Genomic DNA, 25,817 nt, shown 5'->3' on the forward strand with positions numbered 1-25,817 from the left:
GCATTTCCCCCCCAATATGAGACTGTCAGCACTCAAAAGTTTATCAGGCTACAACTAAAAGAGCATGACTGAACTCATATGATGTGAGTGGGTAGCCTCTGGGGTTCATGACCTATAGGCTTTGCTTTGGTTTGTATACTACTCCATAGATTTCTGTGACTCCCCCTTTGTGTCAGTCAGCCGGCATGTGACTGGACTGATGGCTTGTGTGGCTGTGTGTGTGTGTGTGTTTGCAGAAAGTCTTGACAATTCAGTGCTTCAGAGATCCCCCCCCCTCTCCTCTGACAATGCTACAGCTACAACTGTGTCATAATAATCTATTTATACATATCAGATAGCAGTCACAATTCCATATAAGAGGAATAAGAGGAATTCCAGCACAGTGTTTAGTACTTAGTTGCGTTTTACTATACTCATAATAGCTTGAATACTATATTTCAGTTATGTAAGTGTTTATTTTGTCCTCACTAGTCAAAAATATGTCTTGACTCGGGTCTGTGAGTCCAGATGTGGCATCGCCTTCAATGTCTTGCCTAGAAAACCTGGAAAATATGAATCTAATTCACTCAGAACAATTTGAATATGGTTACACTTGCACTCACTGCCTCAGAGTAGAGTTCATTAGCATTAGAGCTGAAATGATTGGTCAATAAATCTATTTGTCCGTCAACAGAAAATTAATTGCCCCAGTTTGGACTATTGATGAATCATTTTTGGTAATTTTTTAAGCATAAATGCCAAACATTTGCAGGTCCCAGCTTGTAAACTGTGGGTATTTGCTGTTTTATTTTAGTCTTCGATGATAGTAAACTGAATATCTTTTGCTTTTGGACCACTGGTCAGACAAAACAAGCAGTTTGAAGTATGTCAACATGGATCTTGGGAAACTGTGATGGGCATTTTTCGCTGTTTTACCATATCGGCAGACTTAGTTGCAGCCCTGTTGATCTCTTGATATGAAACCTATAGCAACAACTGATAATCTGACTCACCCGTTCCACTGACACAGCCTCAGACTTAAAATATTTGCTAAAATGGGCGAGAGAGATGATTTTGGAGAAAGTTGTTCACAGACTCCGTTCTCTCTCAGAGGACAAATATAAACTAATGTTTATGTCTCATCTCCATAAATATATTTCTGGAATTCTTGACAGAATCATTTTTTAGGTTTTTTTTTTTTTGAATAGTTGATCAACCCTATTCTTTGGCAAGTCTAAATGTTTGCCAGATGTTTACATTTTTGGGCTAAGATGCTTGTATCATGGGACAGACAAACAGATTCTCATTGGTCGACTGGAGTTGCTCCCTTCAGACGAGGCGGCCGTGACGCAGAGGGAAAGAGGGAAGAGTTACGAGCTTCTGGCTTGTCAGTCCCACTAGAGACAGGACCAGCTGGACCCACCAACCCTTCACCCACCCTTCTTCCCCTCCCCTACAGTTTTCCCATGGTGGGAACGCTGGCAGAGGCTCTTGGATAATTGGAAACTTCAATCCACTGAAAGCAATTATCCAGAACAAGACTTTCCAAATATACTTTGCCTCCAGTGTGGAGTCGTCTTGTTTGTTTCGAGCATGTGCCGTTGTTTTAGAAGCATCCTGCCATGCTTTTGCCCACATATTCAGCCTCTTTTTTCCCCTCCCTTCTCTCTCTGCTTTGATAGCTTTAATGCTGCACAGGCCTATAGATGTATGGTCAGTTGTGTGTGTTGTGTTGTGGGTTCACACTGCTGATTGAAGACTGTGCGGTTGTGGCTAATGCAGTTCCCGGTAGTCTTCTTATCCTGTGACAGTGATGTCACCATCAGCAGTCTGAGCAGCTGAGGAGTGCAATGATGACCATGGACAACAATAGAGAGTTGTTCTGTTCTCCCTTTAGTGACGAGGGCTCCTCAGACATCAGACACTTCTTCTTCTTGCCTAAGACCTGCCCGTCCGCCTTAATGGCCTTCTGGATATTGATTTGACTACACAAAAAGAAGAACTGAGCTTTTATCCTATTTAGAAAGCAGCACTCCAGTTTCACAAAAGCTTTCAGAGTGGCCTTGTGAGAGACAGGCACAGGGAATCCAGCCGTCTTTTCTTTAGTAAGTTGGCCTATGTGGTGGTCTGTAAAAAAAGGTTAACCTCCCTGTAACATTGCTGTTTCATCCATGGCTTTAATGTAATTCCACAGTGCAAAAGTGTTGACACATGCTCAAAAATAAAGTTAACTTAGCCCTTCAAGCTTAAAAAGAATGTAATACTGGAACTGAATGATATTTTCCGAGGCCACCATGTTTATGTACAGTAATGACCCTTTCTTCTAGGTGTAAATTATTGTAATTTGGTGCCTTAGAAATAACCACAAGATGGCAATGTTCATATGCTTTGACTAAACAAACAATCATATGAGATGGCTGAAACCTCAAATGACTTGCAGAAATGCAGGAACCGACTTGTGAAAAGAGAAATAAAACTGTTGAACTTCCCTTTTTTTACGTGCAGAAAAAAAAATACCCCATGTTGGCCTGTTTTCTGTTGAAGGCTCGCAGGGGAACTGCTGTTTGCAAAGTTCCTTAATTGTACCGCTGCTGTTTCACCACCCTGAGCCTTTGACACCTGAACATCACCTTGTCAGACATGTTTGAGGCAGCAGCGCCAGGAAACCGCTGCTACTGGACATGACGTCAGAGAGAAAGGAGAGAGGGGAAATTCCACCTGTAACCTCGTTGTACTCTCATGCTGCCTGCCTGTCTCACAAACATGTGACTCGGACAAGTCATTAAGTCTGAGTTTCTTCATGAATTTATGCATTGTCATGATGTAATCCAGAGTTACAGTCGAAACTATTTTTAGCATGAGAAAGAGGGCAGCTTGACTATTTTAAGTATGTAGTTGTGATATAATTAAGGTAGTGAAGGTTGATTTTGTTAGACTTAGTCTTTATGTTAATGTCTTCAAGTATGCTGGCAATTTTTTATTCAGTACTCATAAAAATCACACATTGAGGCACAACTTTGTGGTGAGAATATATTTTATTTGAATAAAAGCATCACCATTTTAATTAAAGGAGTAGTTCAACATTTTGGGAAACACACTTATTTACTTTCTTGCCAAGTGGTATCAATCTTCTAAATCTAACTCTCAACGAGAAAGCAAATAAGCTTACGTCTCAAAATGTTTGAAACTACTGCTTTAAACCTGCATCAACTGACTTTTTGGCCACTTTTTGGCAGCGGAAACAAGTTGTTAATAAGATATAGCGAACCCGTAAGCAAACAGTTGCTTATTTACACATCCATCAGTTACAAAGCAACATTATCAATCATTTGGAGTCATGTTTCTGTCCACTTGATGAATGTAAGTCTAAGATTCACTCTCTTCTAGCTCTGTGTTGGTCTCTAGTAACTCCTGAGGGAAACATCTGGCTCTTTAGCTGCTAAATGCTCCGTTATGTTCACCGGCTAGTTGCTAACTGCGTCTGTTTGCTGTTTGGTGCCAAAAACATCGCTATGAGAGCGGTGAGAGTGAACCAAAACAGTAAAGTTGCAGCCGGACAGGTAAACAATGAGCTGATACTCTGCCATGAAGCTCTGTAAAGCCGAGGGGAGCTGCAGAGTCGGGTGATGATTCTCTGTAGGTTCATGTCTACGAGCAACACCTCTGACATTACACATTGTCATTTGATGCATTGTTATTACAAAGAATATTGATTATAGCCACTTTAAAGGCAGAATCAGTGAAATTTCAGTGTCAAAAAAATATCATGATATGATATTTTTGCCTCTATCACACAACCTTAGCCTCAATATATGTCTCTGTCTGCAGGGAGAACTACTGTATGATGAATCAGAGTATATGGTGTTCACTCTGGCAGCATGTTGACATCATGAGATTAGTTAACCACATTACTTAGATATTTTTATGATGCCTGCTGAGCTGCATGTAAGCACACGGTGCAGCAAGCTGTATCACTGATGTATGTGTAATTACATTTAGGAGTGGCTTGGTTTGTAATGTTACCGTAGTTTGACCACAGAAAGTAGTCCCTCACAAAAATAGAAACTAGCTTTGTCTGCAACTCAGGCACATAATATGATATTTCACCCTGTCTCTTATTATCTTCATGTTCTCTTAGAGCTAATGAGGTGGTAGTGAATGGTTCATGGAGGCCTTTCATGAGTCACCCTCAGCCGGCGTTGCTTGGGTTCAAACAGTGAGCTTTGCCCCAAGAAACCAACTGATCTTTTCCTCATTCAACTGTCAACAAACTCACAAATGTGTCCAATTAGAGCAAAGACGAAGTTGACAGATTTTTTCAGTGAGCGTTGGCAGTTCACCACATCCGCTGAAAGGCAGTTGTCTGTCTTCACCATCAGTAAATTTTTCCTCTTTTTTTTCAGTTAATTTCAGAGTGACAAGCTGTCCTCGGGCTTGTTGAATTATTTAACTGCATGCAGCCAATGGGTATTATAATCAAGGCTCTGAGTGACAGAGCAATATGCTCTTAGGGCCTCATGGCATTTTATAAATAATGAGCTTGAGATAAACTAGGCGTCGGGTTAAAAACTGCCGGCCTTTGGCGAACACTGGAGCCGCCTGAATTAGCTGGTGTGTCGCAGATGGAATATCTAAAACTCAGTGACTGTTTATGATTCTTACGTGTCTATATGAGAGTCAGTTGTACTGTGGTAAGTGGCGAAGCAACGGACGCTTTCTGTTTGTAGAAACTGGACTGCAGGTAGCTGTTACAGCCCACAGAGGTGTGATATGGATGATCTGGATTGTTGGCCTACTCTGTGTGGTTAATATTTAATGATGTTGCTGTCTGCATGTGTGTATGTAGACTAGGAAGCAATAGAGCTAATGCTACTACCCCAGCTAGTCCTCACTCGTCAAAACCTATTGGCCAACCCACTCAGAGGATATGTTGAATACTGTGGTAACTGCACTTAACCCACAGTATATAGAAGGGGAAAGTATAGTGTGGGGAAAATGTTCATAATGCCCTCCACATATTCAGAATTTATCATTAAATCCAGTCTGCAAATTAATTAAATGTTTCCCACTTTGGTTGTCTCCACTTTTAATTAATTATTAATGATTTAATGTTCTGATAGGGCTGCAAAGTCAAAACATAAAGAATGGCCTTTTATTTCATATCTAACATTTAGTATGTGATGTCTAGTTGCACAACTTGTCAATAAAAACACTTTAACTGTGATCACCAACACTCAGATTTGCTTCAGATTACCTGACAGTGACACTAAAATATTTATTTGTAAACCTAAAATAAAAGGCTGACTGGAGCACAGACAGTTTCTGGGTAGGTGGATAGTTGGATCTTTTTTGCTCAGTTGCCCAGCTTGGTATTTTTTTTAATTTTTTTATCAGAAAAGAACATTTGAAGCAGCCCCCCCAAGGAGAGAACAACCCAGCCCAGTGGCTTCCAGTTAACTTGAGTTTGACACTCTGGTATATAGTGTGTTTAAGTGTGTGTGTATGTGGTTAAAGTCACATATCATTCTGAGGAAAGTCACGTAAACCAAAGAACAGTCTGCATAGAAGAGCATATTATCTGCCACAGGCCTGTGGTCTGTGTTTCATTCTCTCCTCAGAAGTATGAATCACTCACAGTAGGCCGAGCTGATGCACATTAAATATGTCATCTGTATAGTTAGCTTGACACCTACACAGCACTTTGTTGGTTCTTTGTTTATCTATATGCTCAGTCAGCAGTAAGTCATCTTAGATCCTGGCTTAGCTCAGGATGGTCACTGTCCAAGAATGTTAACGTTTTCATAGCGCTGTGACCTGTCAGCTCATCAAGTAATAGCAGCAGTCTGGCCTCAATCAGCTGGCCTGATTGAAACCAAAATAACTGTACATTTCGCTACAACCTACACATGACAGATGTTTTTTGAGTGTTTTCTTACACATTAATTCTTTGTCCATCTGAGTGGCGTTAATTAAAACACCTTGCTGCCCTCTTGTTTACCTCAGGCTGTGTCTCCTGTGGGGTGCATTTCTGTCCTGTACGCCGGCGTCTGACATCCTCAGCTGAGCGCCTCCCTGTTCTGTGTTTGAGTGGCTGGAGAAGCCATCAAATGACCTCCAAGCAACACAAATAATCCTGTGCGTCCTCTAAAGGCTCCTATATCTCATCCTGTCAAGGATTGTTTCAAAATGTTTGTCAGGTTTTATGAGTCCATGGTACTCCAACGCTGCTGTAAAACTGAATGATCTGAATTTTCTGAGTGCAGATCTCGGTGGAGTGGCTCGCCTGGTGCAAATTTTGGAGGGCATGCTTAGATAAAGTGTATCAAATGAATCAAGTTCAAGAGGGAAACAAAGTGAAAGCAAAACATAGTGATCACTACTCCTGTTTGAGGGCTGTGTTTTAATCTTTGACCCATATAAGCAGGCTTAGATAACACTTGGCTTTTGATAAATTTGTTACTTATTGTCCTAGAAATGAAATACTGTCATATTAACATGTTTACCAGCATGGCAGCTCAAAATGACACTGACAAACAAGAAAGTTAACACTGTGCATGATCTAGAGGACTGATATTCACTCACAGAGGCTTTAACCACACAGTCTTATTGGTGCAAAGTGTTGCTGTGCCCTTCCTTTAAATGGGGACATACCACAGAAAATGGGGCCTGCTTCTGTTGTGGTTGATGAGGACAGTAACCAGCAGCTTATTATTCATTCTTAGCCTGCAAAGGAAAGGTGTGTCCCTTCAGTTGCTCTGCAGGGTCATGTGGCTCTGCACTGATCACACGTCAAGGCTTTTTTTTTTTTCGCTCAAGTTAATACAGCACCATTGTAGGAATACAGCAAGACACACAGTGCACTGTGTGAGACAGGCTTTTTGTGTTTTCACACTGCGGATGGAATTAAATTTTATCCCAGTGACATGTCTTGAAGCAACAGCAATTTAAACATCTTCATTTTTATTGCTTTTCCCCCAGAGTTTGGATTTGATTTGTTGTGCAAATCTGGGTGAGTTTGCACTCGGTATTACAAAAGATAATTGGAAGGATTGTAAACTCATAGGGGACAATAAGTGCAAACAGGTTTTTTTTTCTCTGTGTGTTCAAGTAAAATTCACAATAACACTTTATTCACGTCATTCAGGAGTGTTTACAGTTGTGTCTAGATTTCAGACTTTTCTACTCATATGCTATTGGACGACAACTTTTAATCAGTGGTTTTCTTCTTCAGTCTGTCTTTTTTCTCCCAAAAATGAACTTAAACATGTAAGATTAATTTTATTTTTATTTGACAGAAGGAAAGGTTAATTATTGAACTGTAAACAATATGTTAGTGTGCTTCTGACCTTACAAACTATCAGAGCTGTAATGAACTGTTTTCAGTCTTTTTGTTTGTGATAAATTAATCTGATAAGCGCTTAGCAAATAATTATTTTCAACATAATGACAATTGCCCATTATAAGTTACTAAAAACACAATAAAGCAATCTCTTCTAACATTATTATTATTTCTATTTTTACATGATAAATGACTGAAACTATTTTTCCAAAACTATTATCAAAAAATTAATTGACTGATCCTTTAAGTCCTACTTATTGAGTGTTTCAGAAGAAGACATCATATATGATGCCGTAACATATGCCATTGTTTGAATTTCTTTGCCGTCCATTGAAATACATTCAGCACCAATTAGACTGGGCAGGTAATTGGATAATTGGAAAAGCTTTTTTCATATGTTGAATTCATTCTGAACCTCTGAAATGTCATAATACTTGCTAGAAATCCTAACTGTATTACTTTTTGTTCACACAGCCACAATGTTGACTTGGTTACATTTACATTTATGATTACACATCACTCTAGTTCCTCTAGCACTGTCCTTGTAGTTCCTCTAACGGAAAACTACAAGGACACTGCTGTGTCTGGCTCAGGAGACACCATGAGTAACTGTGCTCATTAGTATTAATTGAGGGAAGGTCATGAAGTGTTTTCAATGCCAGCCATGTGCGCTCATCTGTTTGTTTGCTGCTTTTAAGAGATTTTCTGTTGGGGACATAGTTTAGGACACAGTTGATTAACCACAATTATTGGCATACAGTCCCATTACGATTTTCTTTTCTTTTCAAAGTTGTAAAGAAGATACTGGAGTTATGCTTGAGCAGTGAAAACTATTCTGCTACTTCCTCAATTTATTGCAGACGTTTCCTTTCCTTTGAAGCCTTTTTTAAGGATCAGAATGATCAGTGTGTATATATAAATGGAATTTCAATCTCTGATTTGTAAGATGTTGAATAAGGGTCAAATAAAGGATAAAAATCAGATTCAGGTCTTACTCATTACTGCATTATGGCTTTGTAGGGCAGAATAGGCAATTGTGTTGCCAGAGGCAGCCACAATAACTAGGATATCTTTTGACATGTAAAAATTATTATGCCATAAAAATGTGTAATTTTCAATAAAAAAACAACATGTAAAAATTTCAGGAACTAAAACACTGATTGCACACCAGATGGTTAACGCTAGTCATGGGGCAGTGACAGCTAGCAGCTTTTCCAAACTGTTAACTTTAACTGAAAAATCAGTTTTGTAGCTGCAACATCTTCATGATTGTGTTTGTTATGTACAACATAAAATAAAAATGAGTCAGTTGTTAAATCAAATCATAGGGGAAGTTCATACATTGCAGTTGCACCATCAAACTTCAAAACCCCTTTTCCTCAACTTCAGTGTTTCAGTTTCTTTGTGAGGCAGTACTGCTGTCAGCATAGATTAAGCAGATTCACTACATCTTGAATATGGACAGAAACCTGAAGAACGTTTGCAGCTTTCCATTAGGCACAACTAATGTTTTCAGACTCGCTGGTGTTGGTACAGAGATTCAGATTATCTGTAAGGCGAGTGACATGGAAATTAGATTTGCTTGTGTAGATGCATGCGTGTGTTTATGAATGTTTACATAGCTGTCCTGGGTTTTAACTGTGCTGAGGCCCATTAGCCTTTTAAGAGTTTATATCACAAGAAGTGAACAGTTTCCTCCAAGGCTTTGGGTTGTGGACAGTATTTCCACAGGCGGTGATAAATGGAGCTTGTTTGGTGTAACCTTCCCTCACAGCAAGGCTATCAATTTGCTGCGAAGCAAACAGCTGCTTTCTACTCCAAGCTGAACTGAACTGAACCAAGGCCAGGAAGAATTAATGTGATGATGAGAGCACTCGGTGGAGATTGAGAGGGTGATTTGGGGGTCCGTGACAAACAGACTCCACTGCAGTTGCAATTGAGTTTATTGGGTTCATTTTTCAAATATCAATCTCCTAGTGCCATGATAGTTTATGTTTGTGTTCCTCTCCAATGATCCCAATTTAAACCAGATTGCGTTTATTTATCTATTTAAATATCTGACTTTTTGCGTCTGTTAAAGATGCTACATTATAAGGGGATGTTCAGTAAAAAACATGGTGCACAGACAAGAGTGTCAAGACAAGAGTGTTCACCATCACCACAGACCACCACTTCCTGTTTGCTAGAGTGTCATTTCTGATAAAGATTCTGATAAAGTATATCTATTTATACCTAACTGACAAGATGCGTGTTAGTAAAAATGATCTGTGTCATCGACAGCATCTGTGACACTTGTTCCATACAGACTCTAACATCCTGAAACAGAATAAATAACAGCTTGAATGTAAATTTAGAGACATGCACACATTTTAACTCATGCAGATGTACTTGTGCATGTGATGATTGCTCACAGCAGGAGCTTTCCCTTGATCACGATCACTGAATCTTGAAGAGTAGAAGGAGGAGAAGGAGGGAGGAGGAGAATTTTTTTTTCTGTAATCTCACACCTAAATGCGGTTGACTTTTATAGTTTCATTTCTTTGTACCTCCCACTGGTAGAAGTTGTTTTATGGGTCTTTCTTCTTCAGATAGACGAACTCCCCCACAAGTCAGCAGCATAACTGTCTCCCTGACATGCCTAATAGACTCACAATTCATTTTAATGGGACACAAAGAGATGTGAACTTTACTTCTGAGCTGGCATACAGATTTTAATCACCATGCTTAGATTGCTCCATAATGTGTGGTCAAAGTCTAAAGTAGGTGCGTACCTGTCCAAGTGTTTACTTACACTTCCAGCAATCCTCCTCCTCCTCCTCCTCTGCAGGAGAAACCCGTCTTTCATGCTACTTAAGGTGTGGCCCTCCAGTTGGACCTCTCTACTCTCCCCTCCCCCGCCGCAGCTCTGTCCAATCCCTGCTAGCCGTAGAACTCACCTGAAAGGATTTGCATCGAGGGCAGATACCGATCGCTGATTGGCCAGGTGAAAGCATTCTGCCTCAGGGCTCCCCTACCAATGGCGACAGTGCTGCGTGACTCATAGGGAGAGGACAAGTTGCTTCACTACACTTCTCCTTTTCTGTTTCAAACAGCAGCCATTGCATTGTCTCTTTTTTTTTCTCATCTCCAGTTTTGTTTTTGTCGCTGTGAGAAAGAGGTGTGGGGCTGGCCAGTGGTCCACACCTTCAGACAGCTTTGTCCACCTTGGATTATTGCCCATTTTGCCTTTTGTTGTCTATTTTTTGTCTTCATTTTCATTGGTTACTGAGATCTACACTTGTTCGGTTGCTTGCTATTATGGACCTTGTCACCCGAATCCTGTGTCTTTGAGGTTAGTAATCGATTGTTCTCCTCCTCCTCCTCCTTACACTTTACCTATTTTGATGTTGTCAGTGGAAAGAAATGGCTTCAGGTGTGGCTTATATGTATTATATTTTTTATATCAATATATAAGGCATTAACGTATGTATTTGTATTTCTTAGTGCATAATAACGGCAGTTGTCATTTTAAGTAAAGCGCCGGATAGGTAGGTTACATAATGTGTTTTGTTGCAGCATTTTTATTCGCGCAACTGACATATTAAAGTTTGGTTGGTAAGTTGTGTAAGTAAAAGTTAATTTTCCCCTCAAACTTTTCCTTCCTGACTTTATCAAACATCATTCAGGGATACAGCAAAACAATATTCATAGTACTATTATCACATACATTTTATAAAGTGAATCTTAACGTTGTAACGCACATATCAAACTATTTTTTCTCAAACTTCATTGGCACTTTTTTATGAACTGAGGACATGTGAGATGAAGTAATAGTTTTGAGTTTTATGGTTTGTCATTTTAAGAAGTAATAAGAGTGATATGTCTCATTGTTGCTTTTCTTTTATGAATTGTTGCCTTATATGGTTTGTTGAAGCAAGGGCGGGAACAGCATTTTGCAAACCCCTTGACCAAGCCCACATGTGTGTTCATGGTGTAGTAATCAGTAATTGCACATCATGTCAATTTTGATCCATGATTACTTTTCAGATTTAATAAAAGTGTTATTCGAAATGTTAACTGCTGCATTAGTAGACAAATGCTGTTGTGGTTTTGCTGGTTTTTTTTTTTTTTTTTTTGCTCTCTGCAGTCTTGTGCATGGAGTCAGTCATGCAGTGCTTCACGCATCAAACTCATCTTGTAATGCTGAGGACCAGAAGGCCTAGAATTAAATTCACAAGGAAGTGTGAATCCCAGTATTTTGCTTCCTCTTCTATACCAGTATTAACTGACCTTCTCTGAAGTCTTTTTTTTTTTTCATCAACCGGTTCAATTATTCTGCCTTATGTTGTTCAGTATCTGTTTCCAAAAGTTGCTCAGTACAGCAGAGATAAAAGCACGCTTCCTGTTTCACCAGAAATCTACTCTGCACTTTGTGGGCCACACCATAACACTGTGCACGCATACACATACATATCTCTGAATAAACACAGGCACCATTTGAGCAACATCCAGATTTCACACACTCTTTTTTATCGAACCTACCTTAAAATGCTGCTGTTACAGATCAGTGAAGTTGTCCTAGAAAAACCTTGAACCAGGGCAGGCCTAATATTTTCATCCAATTTTGGTCTTTTTTATGTAGTAATATACAAAAGAACTAAGCTTGTGATTGTATCATTGGTTTGGCATTCAGGAATGATTTTGTTGATGTAATGCCTGACGTAACTTGCAGTTTAGACCCAAGACAGGCAACTGAGATTACATCAAAGATACCAAAGACCTTCAGAGTTTGGTTTAGAGAAGTTACTGGACTATTATTAGGTTTGGATCATTTGACCTTACTCAGGAGGAAAATGGCTTTTCTGTGCGTTTCAGACCTGCAGTGACATTACGCAGTAAGTGAATAGCTATGTTGTGTTGAGCAAGTATGAGTTTGCATCTGACCTAACTTTTTCATCATACTCTGTGCCCACCCTGATTTGGATTGTAAATGAGGCCCTCGTGCCTCGGAGGATGAACTCACACTGTAGGTGTTGTTTGGTGAGGCATAGAGGCTGGTGAAAAGAGGGAGGGGGGCCGGACAGTAGTGTCAGGTTGGCTCTTCTTTCAATACAAAGTCAACAAGTCTTAGCCTGTAATTAGATCATTAGGCTTGGGCAAGATGACGGAGGCGTTGCAAGAGAAGGGGCATGACGAGGAGGGTGGAGTCTAATACTACAGTCCTCGCATGCCGAAATATGGAGGATTTATTCAGTTTCATGTTACAGACACATGCTTGGAAAAGAATAAACACAGAGCCAATGTTGAATGGTCAGGTACAAACACAGAGAATAAACATGGAGCCAACTTCAGTTTCATGAGGCAAGGTACAAACTGTTCTTTTTCAAAAAAGGATCATCATAAATGTTGGCTAAATATAAAGCATTTGATCTAACTTTTTGGTCTTAATGTGCAAATGCAAGTGGAGAAATAGATGTATTTTTAGAAGTTAGAAGTTATATTCATAACCAAAAAGAGACTAGAATCCCATGGTTGTCTCTAATGAAGTATTTTTGAATGACACATTATATTGGCTATGACAAGTATAATTTTCATCATCTCCAATGAGATTTATGTGAACAAGTTTGCTTGTAGCCTGTTCATTCAGCTCTCTTTACCAGATGACTGTCTCTTCACTTTCCATTTCCAAGAGTGGGATGTAGAAAACTAGTGAGTTCATAGTGAAACTAGCTGATATGTCTTATTAAACCTGCAGTCATTAGCTTTTAATAACCCTGTTTGGAAAATGTTATTAGAAGTAAGCAGTGTCAGAATGCCTGTTCTGCTTTGATGGTTTGTTTGGCTGGCTCTTTCATTTTGCCCAGGGATGGATTTGCATCATGTTTCCATGTCAGTTTCTCCATTTCTGCTTTGCCATTTCCATTTCCATAGTACTCTCTTTTTCTGGAGAGGACGGAGGCCTAAAGGTTAGAGAAGTAGACTTGTGACGGGAAGTTTTAACTCTTGTGACCAGCCGGGAAAATCTGGGTGGGGAAAGTTAATGAATAACATTCTCCTCTACCTTAACAACTGCTATCAAGGTGCCAATGAGCAAGGCACATACTGTGTTTCCAGGTGGTCCAGATGTAGCTGCACTTAGCAATTCAAAGCCAAACGTGTACCTGTGTTAATGTATTGCAGGTATTGTATGGAAACCTCCCTTGTTAAATAAAGTTTAAAAAATCTATTGAGCAACCAATGTTGCAACCATCTCATACTCAGAGCATGCTGGGACTGGTAGCCCATTGTTCTGAAGTACATGTCGAACCAGAGATGTGATCATCACATCTGAACACAGAGCCCAGACTCTGCTTTCTCTTACCGGACGGATTTCATTTCAGTCCAGAAAAATGACATTTATCTTGATTTGTGTCGAGAAGCAGTGATGATGCTCTTCAGACTTCCTGAGAACTGAAAAGGATGTGACGTAATGCCAGCTCTCTCAGTGATTGAAAAAAGCTACTTGTTCCAAAACATCTAATTGTTGTCTTAGATCTCTCAGAGATTATACAGTAATTTGTGAAGTGAAGTGACAAGACAATGAGTGCACCTTATGGTACGTAAGTTTCACATATCACATCTTTTGATAAAGACACATTTTGAAATTTTCACTGTTAATTTATCACATTAACAGCTTTAAATACACCAGAAACTATGAAGCATGTGAACGCTAATAGCCCTATTTATCACCTGTTATTTGTCTCAGAAGGCCCCAGAAGTAGACGACTCATAACGCCCACTAGGCTGAAATGGGTGAAAGACAAGTGCGTCATGAGAGAGAAAGAACGAAAGAGAGTGCAGCAGAGAGAGAGATGATATGTGGAATATCAGGTCACACCTTTTGATAACACTCCTGGTTATGCAATGTACCATGCCGGTCAGGGCACAGATCCTGTGTTAGCAAAAAAACAAGAGTCTCCTCTTAACATGGCTGTAAACAGGTCAACTTAGAAATTTAACAGAGCCTTGTTACAACAGATGAACCAAGCTGGATTTATATACATTTATGAATAAATATTTACTTAACTTTTTAGTGGATAACATTTAGGTGATACTTGAATTCAGCAAATACTAGAACTAGATAGCCAGCTACAAAAGCTAATATTGTTGAGATTGTAATTTTAGAAACAACTTGCCTTTTAATAGCATAAAGCAGTGATATTAAGCTATAAACTATACATATACTGAATAATTGTGTGTCCATCAACAGAAAAGTAGTCAGCAAAAAAAAGAGTTTTTTCAAGCAAAATTGCCAAACATTCTCTGGGTGCAACTTCTCAAATGTGACAATTTGTTACCTTTTTTCTGTTTTATATCAGTCTAAACTGAATATCTTTTGTGTTTTGATCTGTTCCTCAGACAAAACTACCAGTTTGAAGATGTAATTTTTGGCTTGGGGAAAATGTGATGAGTATTTAAACACTTTATAGACCCAACAGTTAATCAAATAATTGGAAAAATACCCAACAGATTAATCAGTTATGACACTAATGATCAGTTGCAACTCTAGAATACACTGAGTGATTTTCTCTAGTGAACTACTCATTGTGGAAATGCTGATAAATCATTTATCTTGATGAAGTTTATCTGCCACGTAAGTTTCACACTGAGCTCATGAGGATGAAGGGAACTTTGGGTGCAAGTTTATTTTGCACGAGATGAAAGCAGCATGTAGAACCTCATAAAAAAATCCATTACAGGCTTCTGTTGAGCTCTGACTGTGTTTGAAGTTTGGACATTTGTAATTGTATTTATAAATACAGAAATAGAAGCATGTATGTCTTTCCTACCAGCTAGCTGACAGCTAGAAACTGTTAGCACAGCACTGTATAATGCAATAGCCTGAAAAGACATCCACAGTGTTTTTTTCTTTCCAGTTATATTGGTTCCACCCTGCATAATGTAACATGGCTCAAAAATGGGCTTCCAACTTTGAGATGCATGTAAACATAAAACGGTTATGTTTTATCTTTTATGTTTTATCTGGTGTCTATTGCCAACTCCCTCACACTCCCTTGTGTTAATTTAAACATCATGTCGGCTTTAATGCAGTATCACCTCCTGGTACAAAGAGGCATTCTGACCCAGGCACTGAGGGAAATTGATTTACCACATGGTTTTCGGAGGCTTTGGTCCCAGACACCCAGCTGCAATGGTGTCTGTGTCTGGAAGCCTCAGCAGCAAGCTGTCATATGGAAAACTGGCCATGCCCATAATGACTCCACCACTGAGACTTAACTGATCTGCTGAACTCCTGTCTCAGTGGAAAGGTCTTAGTTATGTAGGCCAGAGTTGAGTTTATTTATTTCTTTATTTATTCCTTTTCGTCTTGAAACCTTGCCTCTTTTTCCCTTGATGCTTTGCTTTCTTATTATTCAAATGTCACTTTTTTTTCCTGTCATCATTTTCTCCCCTGTGTTCGTGAGATGTTTGATGACCAGAAATGAAAGGTCTCAAAGAGCCACATTCACAAGCACGTAGGTGTAGGAGCCTTTTTGTGAAAATTTGTCATGGCATGTGGCTGTTGTGGTGGACATGATGTGTGAAGAACAAGGGGTTAAACCACAAGTTTGACAAATGAACATCAAAAAAACAAATCCAACACTAACTGTTTTTAACACAACTTATTCAGTTGGTCGCAATTTGCATCTTCACTGCTAGATGCCACTAAATCCTACACACTGAACCTTTAAAAGAAATGGTTCGCTATTTGGGAAATATGTTGTGTTTCTTTGCTGGTAAAGATTAAATAAACAAAATATAATGTATTAATTTGTGAGTTTTAGGGGACAGAGCCAAGCTAGCGGGTTTCTTTCTGTTTATGCAAATCTAAGTTAACTGGCTGCTGGTTGCAGCTTCTTTTTGAGTGGACAGATGAGAGTGGTTTTGATCTGCTCATCTGACTCTAAGAGAGGCCAAAATTTCCCCAAATGCTTTAATAACTGTCAGGAGTGCTGGTTATTATTGCTGCTCTTTTCACATGAAAACTGAAAGTTACTATTAAAGTAACAGTTAAAGGTGTCTGAGCTCATGTTTCTGGGCCTGTTGGTGTCCTTATAATACATCTCTAACTGTGCAATAGTAGTAGGAATAGTAGAAGTGGAGTTGGTAAAATAAAATTATCTTCTAATTTCTCCTTGAGTTACAATGCTCTTGCTTGTACAAAAACGTGCTCTTACAACTCAGTTGTTTGATCCCACCCAGCAACAGCAGTTCACTATACACGCAGAAGCAGTTTGTGTGCTTGTCGGGTTTGGTCTTCAGCATACAAACACACCGGGCCTTTTGCAGAGCTGAATGAGGCCCACCTGCTCTCTCCTTCTTGTACCACAGAGCCTCCTTTACAAGCCCTCTCCCTCTGCTTGTTCCTAAGCAACAGCCACTCCTTGTTTACCTTTGCGTTTTTGCATTGTGATTCTCGTCAGAACAACATAACCCCAGCCCCTCGGGAGAGTGATTGTCAGGCCTCTTTATTCAAAGTAGTGTTGAGGCAAAGGTTAACATGTACACAAGCCTTTCATTAATGTACGCATGATCCCGAGCAAGCAGTAGCTATAAATCCATTTTAATAAACTAATGTACTGATCTTCTCCTACTACCCACATTTCATTATTACAGATCCCTAATATGGTTAAACAATAACACCATGTCAATATTTTGTTATATAACCAGATTGAGCAAGCCTGTCTCTTTAACCAGGTAGTTTATTGTCCTCATCTGCTGTACCCATGCTACACCTTCCTCATCGCCTGACTGTCATAAATGAGTGTATTTCATAAAGCCTTTTCAAATATTGACCAGGCTGTGCAGACTGTCCTTCTACTTCCCGCACAGGCCTCAAACACTTCTCCAAATACACGTAATGAACATTTAATTGATTGTTCGAGGCGTCTGAAATAAATTAACTAAATGAAAGTAAGGTAGTCTTAAACTTTTTATATTATGAGTGGTGTAATACAGTTCCCACAGTTTCTTTTTTCAACATACAGAAAACATGTCAACATCAAGTGACTGCAGTGTTGTAATACCTCAAGCATGCAATCCAAACATTTGTCATAACTTCATGAGTTGTAGTTTAGGCGTGTTAACTCGGTCACATAGACTAATAGTTTTTTCCCCCTCGTCATTGTTTAAAGTATGCTCCTGAAATGTAATGGCTCGGCACTTTTTTTTCCCCCGACACCTAGGAATGTGGCATACACATTTACTGGCTTCAAGATTAGATAGAAACATTGGCCGCTGATACCTAATACCACACTGACCCAGTATCCAATTGTGTGAAATCAGATAAGCTCTCTTGAAGGGGCTAAGCTGTCTCAGTGTGAGTGGTCCTATCTATGAGGCTTTACTGGGGATCAGATGGGAAAAGCTGATTTAGTCGTTATTAGCTGTTAAACTGAAGCTTGATCTGCCGAAATCTTAAAAAAACAGCTTTGCTTGAGCTCCAAATAAGCATGTGGCGTAGTGTTTTAACCTCTCCAACAGAGGGAACATTATGATAAATGCCCTCTAGAGTGACGTACCGCAAACATTTCTGTGTGTTATTGTTGCTTTTATTTCAGGAAACAATGCTTGATGGTGCATTTAAAGGAAAAGTTTGACATTTGGGACATCTTGTCAAGAGTTAGATGAGAAGACAGATACTTCTCATGCCTGTGTGGTAAATATGATGCCACAGCCAGGAGAAGGTGAACTTAGCTTAGCACAAAGACTGGAAACAGAGGGAAAAAAAACTATCTTGGCTATGTCCAAAGGTAACTAAATCAACCTTGTAAAACTGTTTGTTTAATCTGTACAAAAACCAAAGTGTAACGATTATAAATTACAGTTTTATGGGGTGCTTGCAGTTGACTGTCTTCTTGCTCCACCGTCATATTTAACAGAGATTTCTAACTCTCACAAAAACGTGTACTTCCCAAAATGTTGAACTATTCCTTCAAGAGAGAGAGCTGCTTGACCCCAAAGAGAAATATGAAATTGTTTCATCTCTGCTTGAATCCATTCCCTCTCAAGGCGTGTTGTCTGTAACATATTGCTGCATGCCTGACTATGGGTGGACACATCAGCCTGCGTGTGTCCAGACCTGTTTGGTATGCAGCCTCCTCTGCAACAGCCGGGTCCCCTGTTCCCAGCCTCGACTCAGACTCGGAGCCCTGAGATTTCTGCGCTCCATCTGAACACGCAGCCCTGCCTCCTGCATTGCAAGGCTGGCTTGGAAAATATTTTGGCAACGCTCATACAGTATATAAACTCCAAATGGAATTTCTTCCCTGCGAGAAAATTAGCTGTTGTGGGATGTTGCATAATCTGATGGCTGATATCAATGGTAGAACAGGCGGTGTATCGTTTAAGAGAGAATCAGGAATGTCATCCTTCACCCTGTTTTTATTTGAGGTTGGCTGATAGTATGTTGCTGATGTTTTTGTGGGTATAATATCTTCTCCTGCTGCTGCCAGTATACCTGTGCTGTGACATGTTGGTATTGGTATGAATGTAAACACATCAGATGGGTGTGTGAATAAGCTATGTCAGAGGCAGGTACAGTATGCAGCACAGTAGCATTCATTAAAATCACTTCAGGACCTGAATACAGCTCTGGTTTATATATTTTAGGAGACTTTATGTACAGTTTTTTCTATCTTCTTTCACAGTTTGTGATTCTATACACCATCTTCCTCTACATGTCTGATGTCTAATGGAAGATTGCTTGTGTGGGAGGCTTGTATACTGTATAAAAGGAAGAGAATTTAGCTTTTCCAGTCTAGTCATGCATTAAATTGCTCCCACACAGCAGCCAAAACAGCAGAGTCTGGATGAAGCATTTCAAATATGTCTGCAAGAAAAGAATCAGCAGGGCAGTGTGAGGCACCTGACACACACGCACAGACTTGAATGTTTTTTATACTTACCTTTTGTGTTTGTTTGTTTTTTTTTTACTTGAAATAAAATTGTGAGTTTGGAATTGAGAAAATGAAAATGGCTGAGCAGAAACACAAGAAAGAATGTAGGGATCAATACTACTAATAACTGGTAGCCATAGGAATTTAACAAAATGGTGTATTTTACCAGTTTTTTTCCTCTTGAGCCACATTCTGTGGATAGGAAGAGTTATTGAAAGTGAAGTGGGTCAAACTGGCTTCTTACTTTCCAGGCAACACTCGGTGCCCATGACAAGAAGCTGCCAGAACAGTGGCAAGATATTGTTGTTGATTGTTATCATTCAAAAGCAGGTTCTAATGTGTCCGAATCTACAAATTAGATCTATAAGAAACAACAGATGCTCAAAATTTGTACATGTCTTCTCCACATGTATTTCACATACCAGCTCTGACTGCAGCCTGCATAAAAATACTGATATGCAGAGCAGACAAACCCGCAAACTCAATAAATAGCGTGTTTGATAAGAGTTGTGTATCTTGAAACGTTCATTTGCACATTCTAATTGAAACTTAGAAGAATAGAAACTTATTATGAGATTTTCAGAGAAAGTGTAATCGTTTTTTACACATCAGGCCTGTGCCTAATGTGTAAAAAACACAGTCTGAAAATTACATCCTGCAGTGGATAGACTCGAGTTTTCGGATTCCCAGTTTGTGAAATAACAGGGATTGCTAAGCTCTGCTGCTAATGAATCAGGTATTGAATCATCAGTATCCCTACTATTTTTTTGGCAAAGAGTAATGTTGGAAACATCCAGGTAGCAAGCTTCTCATTTTAAGCCGATGCTCTGTTGCTTCTGCTTGTTAAAATGATAACTAGCAGCAGATTATATTAGCTGGAAGATCAGTCTTCTAATTCATTTCAACCACATTGCTGTTTTTAAATCATCTTGCCTTGAGTGGTAATATATGAAAATACTCAACTACGGCTACACTTTGCTACACCAATCTTACTCCACATCTCACTGACCAGATGCTTTAGTGAAAACTTATTGCCTTGTGGACATTAAAGCAGCACACAGAGCATGTCAAACTGTGATGTTTGAGGCTGCAGATGTCTTTTCTAAAACTTTGCTGCAATTTCCTGTCCTGTTTTCACAACTTAAATGGTTCTTCCTATTTGTGACATGTGGCCTGTTGCCACATAATAGAAATAGGCCGCGGTGGGTAGTTTTGACAAATGGGCTGCATCTGTTTAGTTAAAACATGCCTCTCAGTGGCAAAACCTAGTCTCGGATTCATTAAGCATCTGGTAAGACAGCAATAATACAGTCAAGACGGATTTGAATTACTATTGTTTAGTTTTGGGGGATTTATAGAGATTGTAAGTGTACATTTCCAAGCTTATCATTTGTTCATATCAACTAGAAACAGATGTTAATTCAGCAGAAGGAATTTTCGACATTGTATGTGCTTTAGGGCAGTTATTCTGAGTGGCTCATGAAAAGTTGAAGTTGTGGGGTGCTCTGGTTGCACATACAGCACATTTATATACGGATGTACTTGTCTTTCGTTCTGACCTATAATGATGAACACTGTGTGACAGGAACTTTGTAGTTTTTTTGCTGAGAATTTCACTTAAACGGCCTCATGGGGCCACACTAGGGGTTTATGTGTCTGTGTGTGTGTGTGTGTGTGTGTGTGTGTATGTGCGTGAAGGGGCTGGATGGTTAGTAATGCCGTCTGTGTTTGCATGCCTTGTGTCAGAATTGTGCGGGAAGAAATGTCTGCAAATAGCAGGTGTGGCTTTGAGAGCCCTTCCGTGATCCTTTTAAATTCACCATCATTGTCATTAAACAGCTTGAGTGTAGCTTGTAGTACGAAAATGTCAGAAGGTGAGAGAATATCTAATGGTGTCTCGTTTGCAGGTCATATTCTAGAAACGCATTATCAGCCTGCTGTTGTAAGATATTTATGAAGTATTTATGGATATTTGCAAAACAATATCTCTGTGGTGGGTACTCGAAATATGGGGGATTTTGACTTTTGAGTGCTGAACATATTTTCCAATGAATTTATCAGCTAAAACATGGTGCAGGTCTGTGTCAAATCATCTGACTTACTCATTATTTAACAGTCCAATCCGAAAGCGATGATTTTTCTGTTTTACATCATTTGGGGAGATACTTCTAGTAGCTATTTTATTCATGTAGAAAATGCTACCTGTATCACAAGAGTTATATCTACAAGAGCAATGGCATGTTGTTCAAGAAGGAAGGAGGGGGAGTTGAGAACTTTCCGCTCTTACACAGAAGAAGAAATTTTGTTCTGTGTGGTTTAACAGACAGGAAGCAGCAGAAACCCACTGCTCAGTGATGCTGTTCCTGTGAGTGCAAAATTCACAGGTCAGTCTGTGGGCGTTTTTTTTTTCTAGTATGTTCTAAAATATGTCACTGTTATTTCTGGCTATCAGAATTTCTCTTGTATGCCCCAACAAGTAAGTCCAGTATGCTGTGCTGTGATAAAGGGCATGTTAGAAGATATATATATATATATATATATATATATATACATATATATATAGGACAGAGAACAGCTAAAAAGAAACACGGTTTTTACATGTTTTAATGAAAACTTGACCAAAAGAGAACTGGAATCTGGTGTCTGGGGATGTTTCTGAACTTTTTCCTCTGGAGACGTTACTGACTTAACTTTGATTCCTGTTCTACAGAGCATTTTATCCTTTCTAAAGCTAATGTATCATCCTCCATAAAATGGCGAAAGTTATACTTAATATATTGTTATTTAGCACAAACAACTGTTGTCATAGAAAGGCATGGAGCCTTCCACTAGAGCCTTGAGCCTTGAGAGTGGAAAAGTACAAGGTTCGCAGAGATGAGATTAAATTCCATTCTCCTTCTAAAAGCCCGTGCACAAAGTGACGTTTTTCTTTCAGTCTTCATTTGGCCCTGGCATGGCACAGACAAATGCCTCCCAGTGCAAGACAGACACTGAGTGCTGGCTTGGATGCTGTATACTCTTGTCTGTGTTTCTAATGCCTTGTGTTCTGCAGCTGCATACTATTAGCCGGTGTCTATGCCTGCTTCTGTGCCCATTGCTGCCATTTTATCACCACACGCATGGCGTGGCCTCAGGATTGCACTGAAAGCAGTCCTTTATTCAGCTCAATAAAGTTGAGTTGGAGTTTGAAACATGGTGAGACATGCTGACTTGTGCAACGCTGGGTGGTGAGTAAAATGTAGAACGCACAGAAAATACTGTATACAGAACAGTGTTTATGGTGCTGACATAGTGTGTAGCAGTGGTGAAATCCACCTCTATGTGTTTTTGGACTGGAGTTGATGCAACTCCTTAATTACTACCTTCTTATGTTGTTGAATTAGCTAACACTTCTACAGCACTTTGACCTTTCTGCTGTGCGTAATTCAGTCAACACTTTGCCTGCCTTTTTGGTGGTATCTCGTAATGCAAGATAAACTTTAATATACAGTATGCTGTCTATACTTACTTTGTGTTTTCTTTTACTGAGTCATCCCTTATTTCATCTAGAAACGTTTGAGTAGTTTTCCTTGGCCCTCAAAAGCGGTGTTGTTACATACTGTAGCATAGTTTTATGACATCTGTGTAAAAGAGCTGTGTAAAAGATGCCCAAAAGGGAACAGCTGTCCAGAAATGATGACCAGGATCCTCTGATGCCCATATGAGCTATCACAGGGTTTCAGGAATGAGCTCGAACCTCATATCACTGAGTCATTTCCTTTACAGGAACCCAGCGGATCCTGCAAAAACAGCACGTCTGTGCTGACAGTCATTCAATAACATGGCGGTGGTAACCACATATTTACTGCCATCTTGCAGATCTGGGTTTCGCTGCACAGCTGAAATGAGAAAAATTAAACATTTATAGGATTCTGTAAAGGTAAAGGTTTCTTTCTGTTGGTAGAGTGCGTCTCTGAGTGATGTATGAGGAATAGCAAAATCAAAGCTTGTGTCAGCATTGAAACCTTTGCAGCTGTTTAATGAGCGTTGAGAGACTCTTGATTTATATCCATTTCATTTTTCACCACTCATATTTACACTGTCTATACCTGTGTGGGAAAAAAAGATTTCAAATACCAGGAATACCACTCGCTCTCTCACACCCTCACCAGCCATCCCTCAGTCCTGTGACTGCTCTATCACAAGCACCTCACTGCACTGCTGAACAATCATTTCACCTGAGGAAATCAGCATTTTTGTAACCTGAGCTGAAAATGGCTGATAAGTAAAGTTTGCTCTGGTCCTTTTCTCGCATCTCACAATGTTTGCACTCACCACATGCAGGGTGAGTCACTGCATAGTCATTCAATTGGCTTAAATTACCTCCTTTCATGGTCAACAATGAGCTCAGCTGAAGAGACTAAAGCGGGGGAAGTGGGGCCTTCTGGGAATGCTCCATTTGTTCATGAATCCTGACTCTAATTGGTTGTTATTGCGACTGGCAGTCACCATGCTGTAGGGGTGGAGTAGGCCAGTGTTTGCTTCGTACTCCTCCTCAGCCTGCTGCACACCAGGCTGCCAGAGAACAGACAGTCATAATCGCTGGAGGAGAGGAGATTGATCGAAGGAATCACATCACCATGGTCACATGACAGGGGCCATGATGGAACCATACTACCAGCTGACCATATTAACATTTATTATCAGCCAACTCTGCTGTCCCCCGCAGCTCTATGGACCTTCACAGCGCATTTCAGCACTTTGTTTTGATTTTCTGTCCCGCATCTTTACTGTTTTTTGTTCACTCTTACTGCTCTCATCCTCAACCTTGTTTACAGCAGGAGTAGACAGCTCTGATAAAACCCACTGCATGCTTCCTGCCTAGCGCCAAACAGCAGACAGACAAAGTTAGCAACTTGCTGAACATAGTGGAGCATTTAGCAGCTAAAGAGACAGATTTTTTTTCTCTCGGGAGTTGATGGAGACCAAAAAAAGAGTGAGTTGTGAGGTGAATATTGAGCTTACATTAGCTGAGTGGCCAAAAACTCGTTTACAAATGACTGCTAATGCTGCTATGTGTATGCTGAATGTGTAAATGAACTGGCAACTGTTTTCTTCTAACACATTAGCCATGACAACTTAATAAGGTGATAAAATGTTGTGTTTACAGCTTGTTCCACTTCCCCCATATGGCCAGAAAAAACCCCAATTAATGCTGCTTTAAAAGTCATTAAATTAGCTGTCAATTACTTTCATGTCTATTAATTAATTGACAGTTTCAGCTCAAATTATTTTAATACAATTTTTTGCCTTCATTAATTTTTTAACAGCAGAGAGCTGTACAATGACGTGCAACACATGTGTTTTGTTGGATTCAAACCCAGGACGCCACAGTTACACATTTCATGCCGCAGATTTCTAGTTCACCAGGATGCCCCGCCTGGTAACCACATTAAAAGTACTCAAGTCTGTCAAAGAAGGCCCCACCCAGAGCGAGTCACAGGCAGTCTATTTGCTCTGTGGACTATTATGCATTGACTTAACATCCCAGCAAAAATCCCTCCTCTGCTCTTCATGACGTAATAAGTGCAGCTACAACCCTGCCCCTATGCTGGGACAAGGCAGCTGTTGTCATGTGCTCAGGGATAATGTGCAGGCTGTGTCTGACTAATGGCTGGCTCTCTTGTATCCCTGTCTGCTGTTTGCACCATGCCAACTGGGCCATTCAGATCAATGAAACACTGACAGGAGGGATATAGAAAATACACACAAACAGCCAACAAGACATTTACATATTTATGTCAATCAGAGACCCAGACAGAAGGTATGGGAAAAGACTCATAAAGGAAAGACTTCTGTCTTGATTTTCACTGATTTGATAACAGTCTGTTTCCTGTCATCTGATAACCTGTTTATGACTGAATGTTGATGGCTTGTTCATCATTTACACACAGCCCTGCCTGCAGACTCACAAGCTGAAGTCTCCTAGCAAACAGCTCCATAAATGTCCATAAATCTAATGAAACCTGGGCACGTCAAAAAGGAGAACTAAGATTCCCTGTTATAGAAAATGCCTGTTGGTTTAGTGCTATGTGTTTTCGCAGGGCAGGGCAGTTTCAGAGTGATCCCATACCATACAAACCGCTGCACATTTGCTTCATCGCACATGGAGTGTCCTGGTCTGGCTTCATAGAGGGCATCTGCTGTAAATGTGTGTGTGTGTGTGTGTGTGTGTGTGTGTGGTCCATGTGAGAATGCAAGTAGAGAGTCATTTAGAAGGCAGACACATGTCCACCCGCAGTCTTTGTATTGTTTGCCTTTTGTGTTGTTTTTTTTAATACATGATTTATATGTATATCTTCCTCCATTTGGGAGCCTCATACATTATATCCCCTCTTTTCTGCTTGAGTCTGATAATGGCTTGTCACACTCACCAGTGAACATGCCAAGAAGACCAGGGCACTGAAGAGCTCTAGACAGATGGTGTCCAGCTCTGGCAGAGGTGGGCATGGATGCTGCCCGTCGGAGACAGCAAGAGGGATCGACTTGAGTGAAACACAAGCCTTCAGATTTGTTTCCCCCCTGTCTCTTCTTTATCTGCG

The 25,817-nt window shown here is 39.9% G+C and overlaps 1 protein-coding gene across 3 annotated transcripts in view; it reads left to right on the top strand.

Annotated features, from left to right (window-relative positions):
* Positions 1-25,817, top strand: part of elf1 (E74-like ETS transcription factor 1) — a 40,974-nt gene that overhangs the window by 1,925 nt on the left and 13,232 nt on the right. Inside the window, exon 1 of one of the 3 annotated variants that reach the window (XM_042418082.1) lies at positions 10,207-10,649. The exons of the other annotated variants lie outside the window; for them this stretch is intronic. The gene's annotated coding sequence lies outside the window, so the exon portion shown is untranslated. Of the gene's footprint in view, positions 1-10,206; positions 10,650-25,817 lie in introns of those variants that run through there. 3 annotated transcript variants of the gene reach the window in all.

Source organism: Thunnus maccoyii, chromosome 8 (genome assembly GCF_910596095.1).
Source record: "Thunnus maccoyii chromosome 8, fThuMac1.1, whole genome shotgun sequence".
In the NCBI taxonomy this organism is placed as follows: domain Eukaryota; kingdom Metazoa; phylum Chordata; class Actinopteri; order Scombriformes; family Scombridae; genus Thunnus; species Thunnus maccoyii.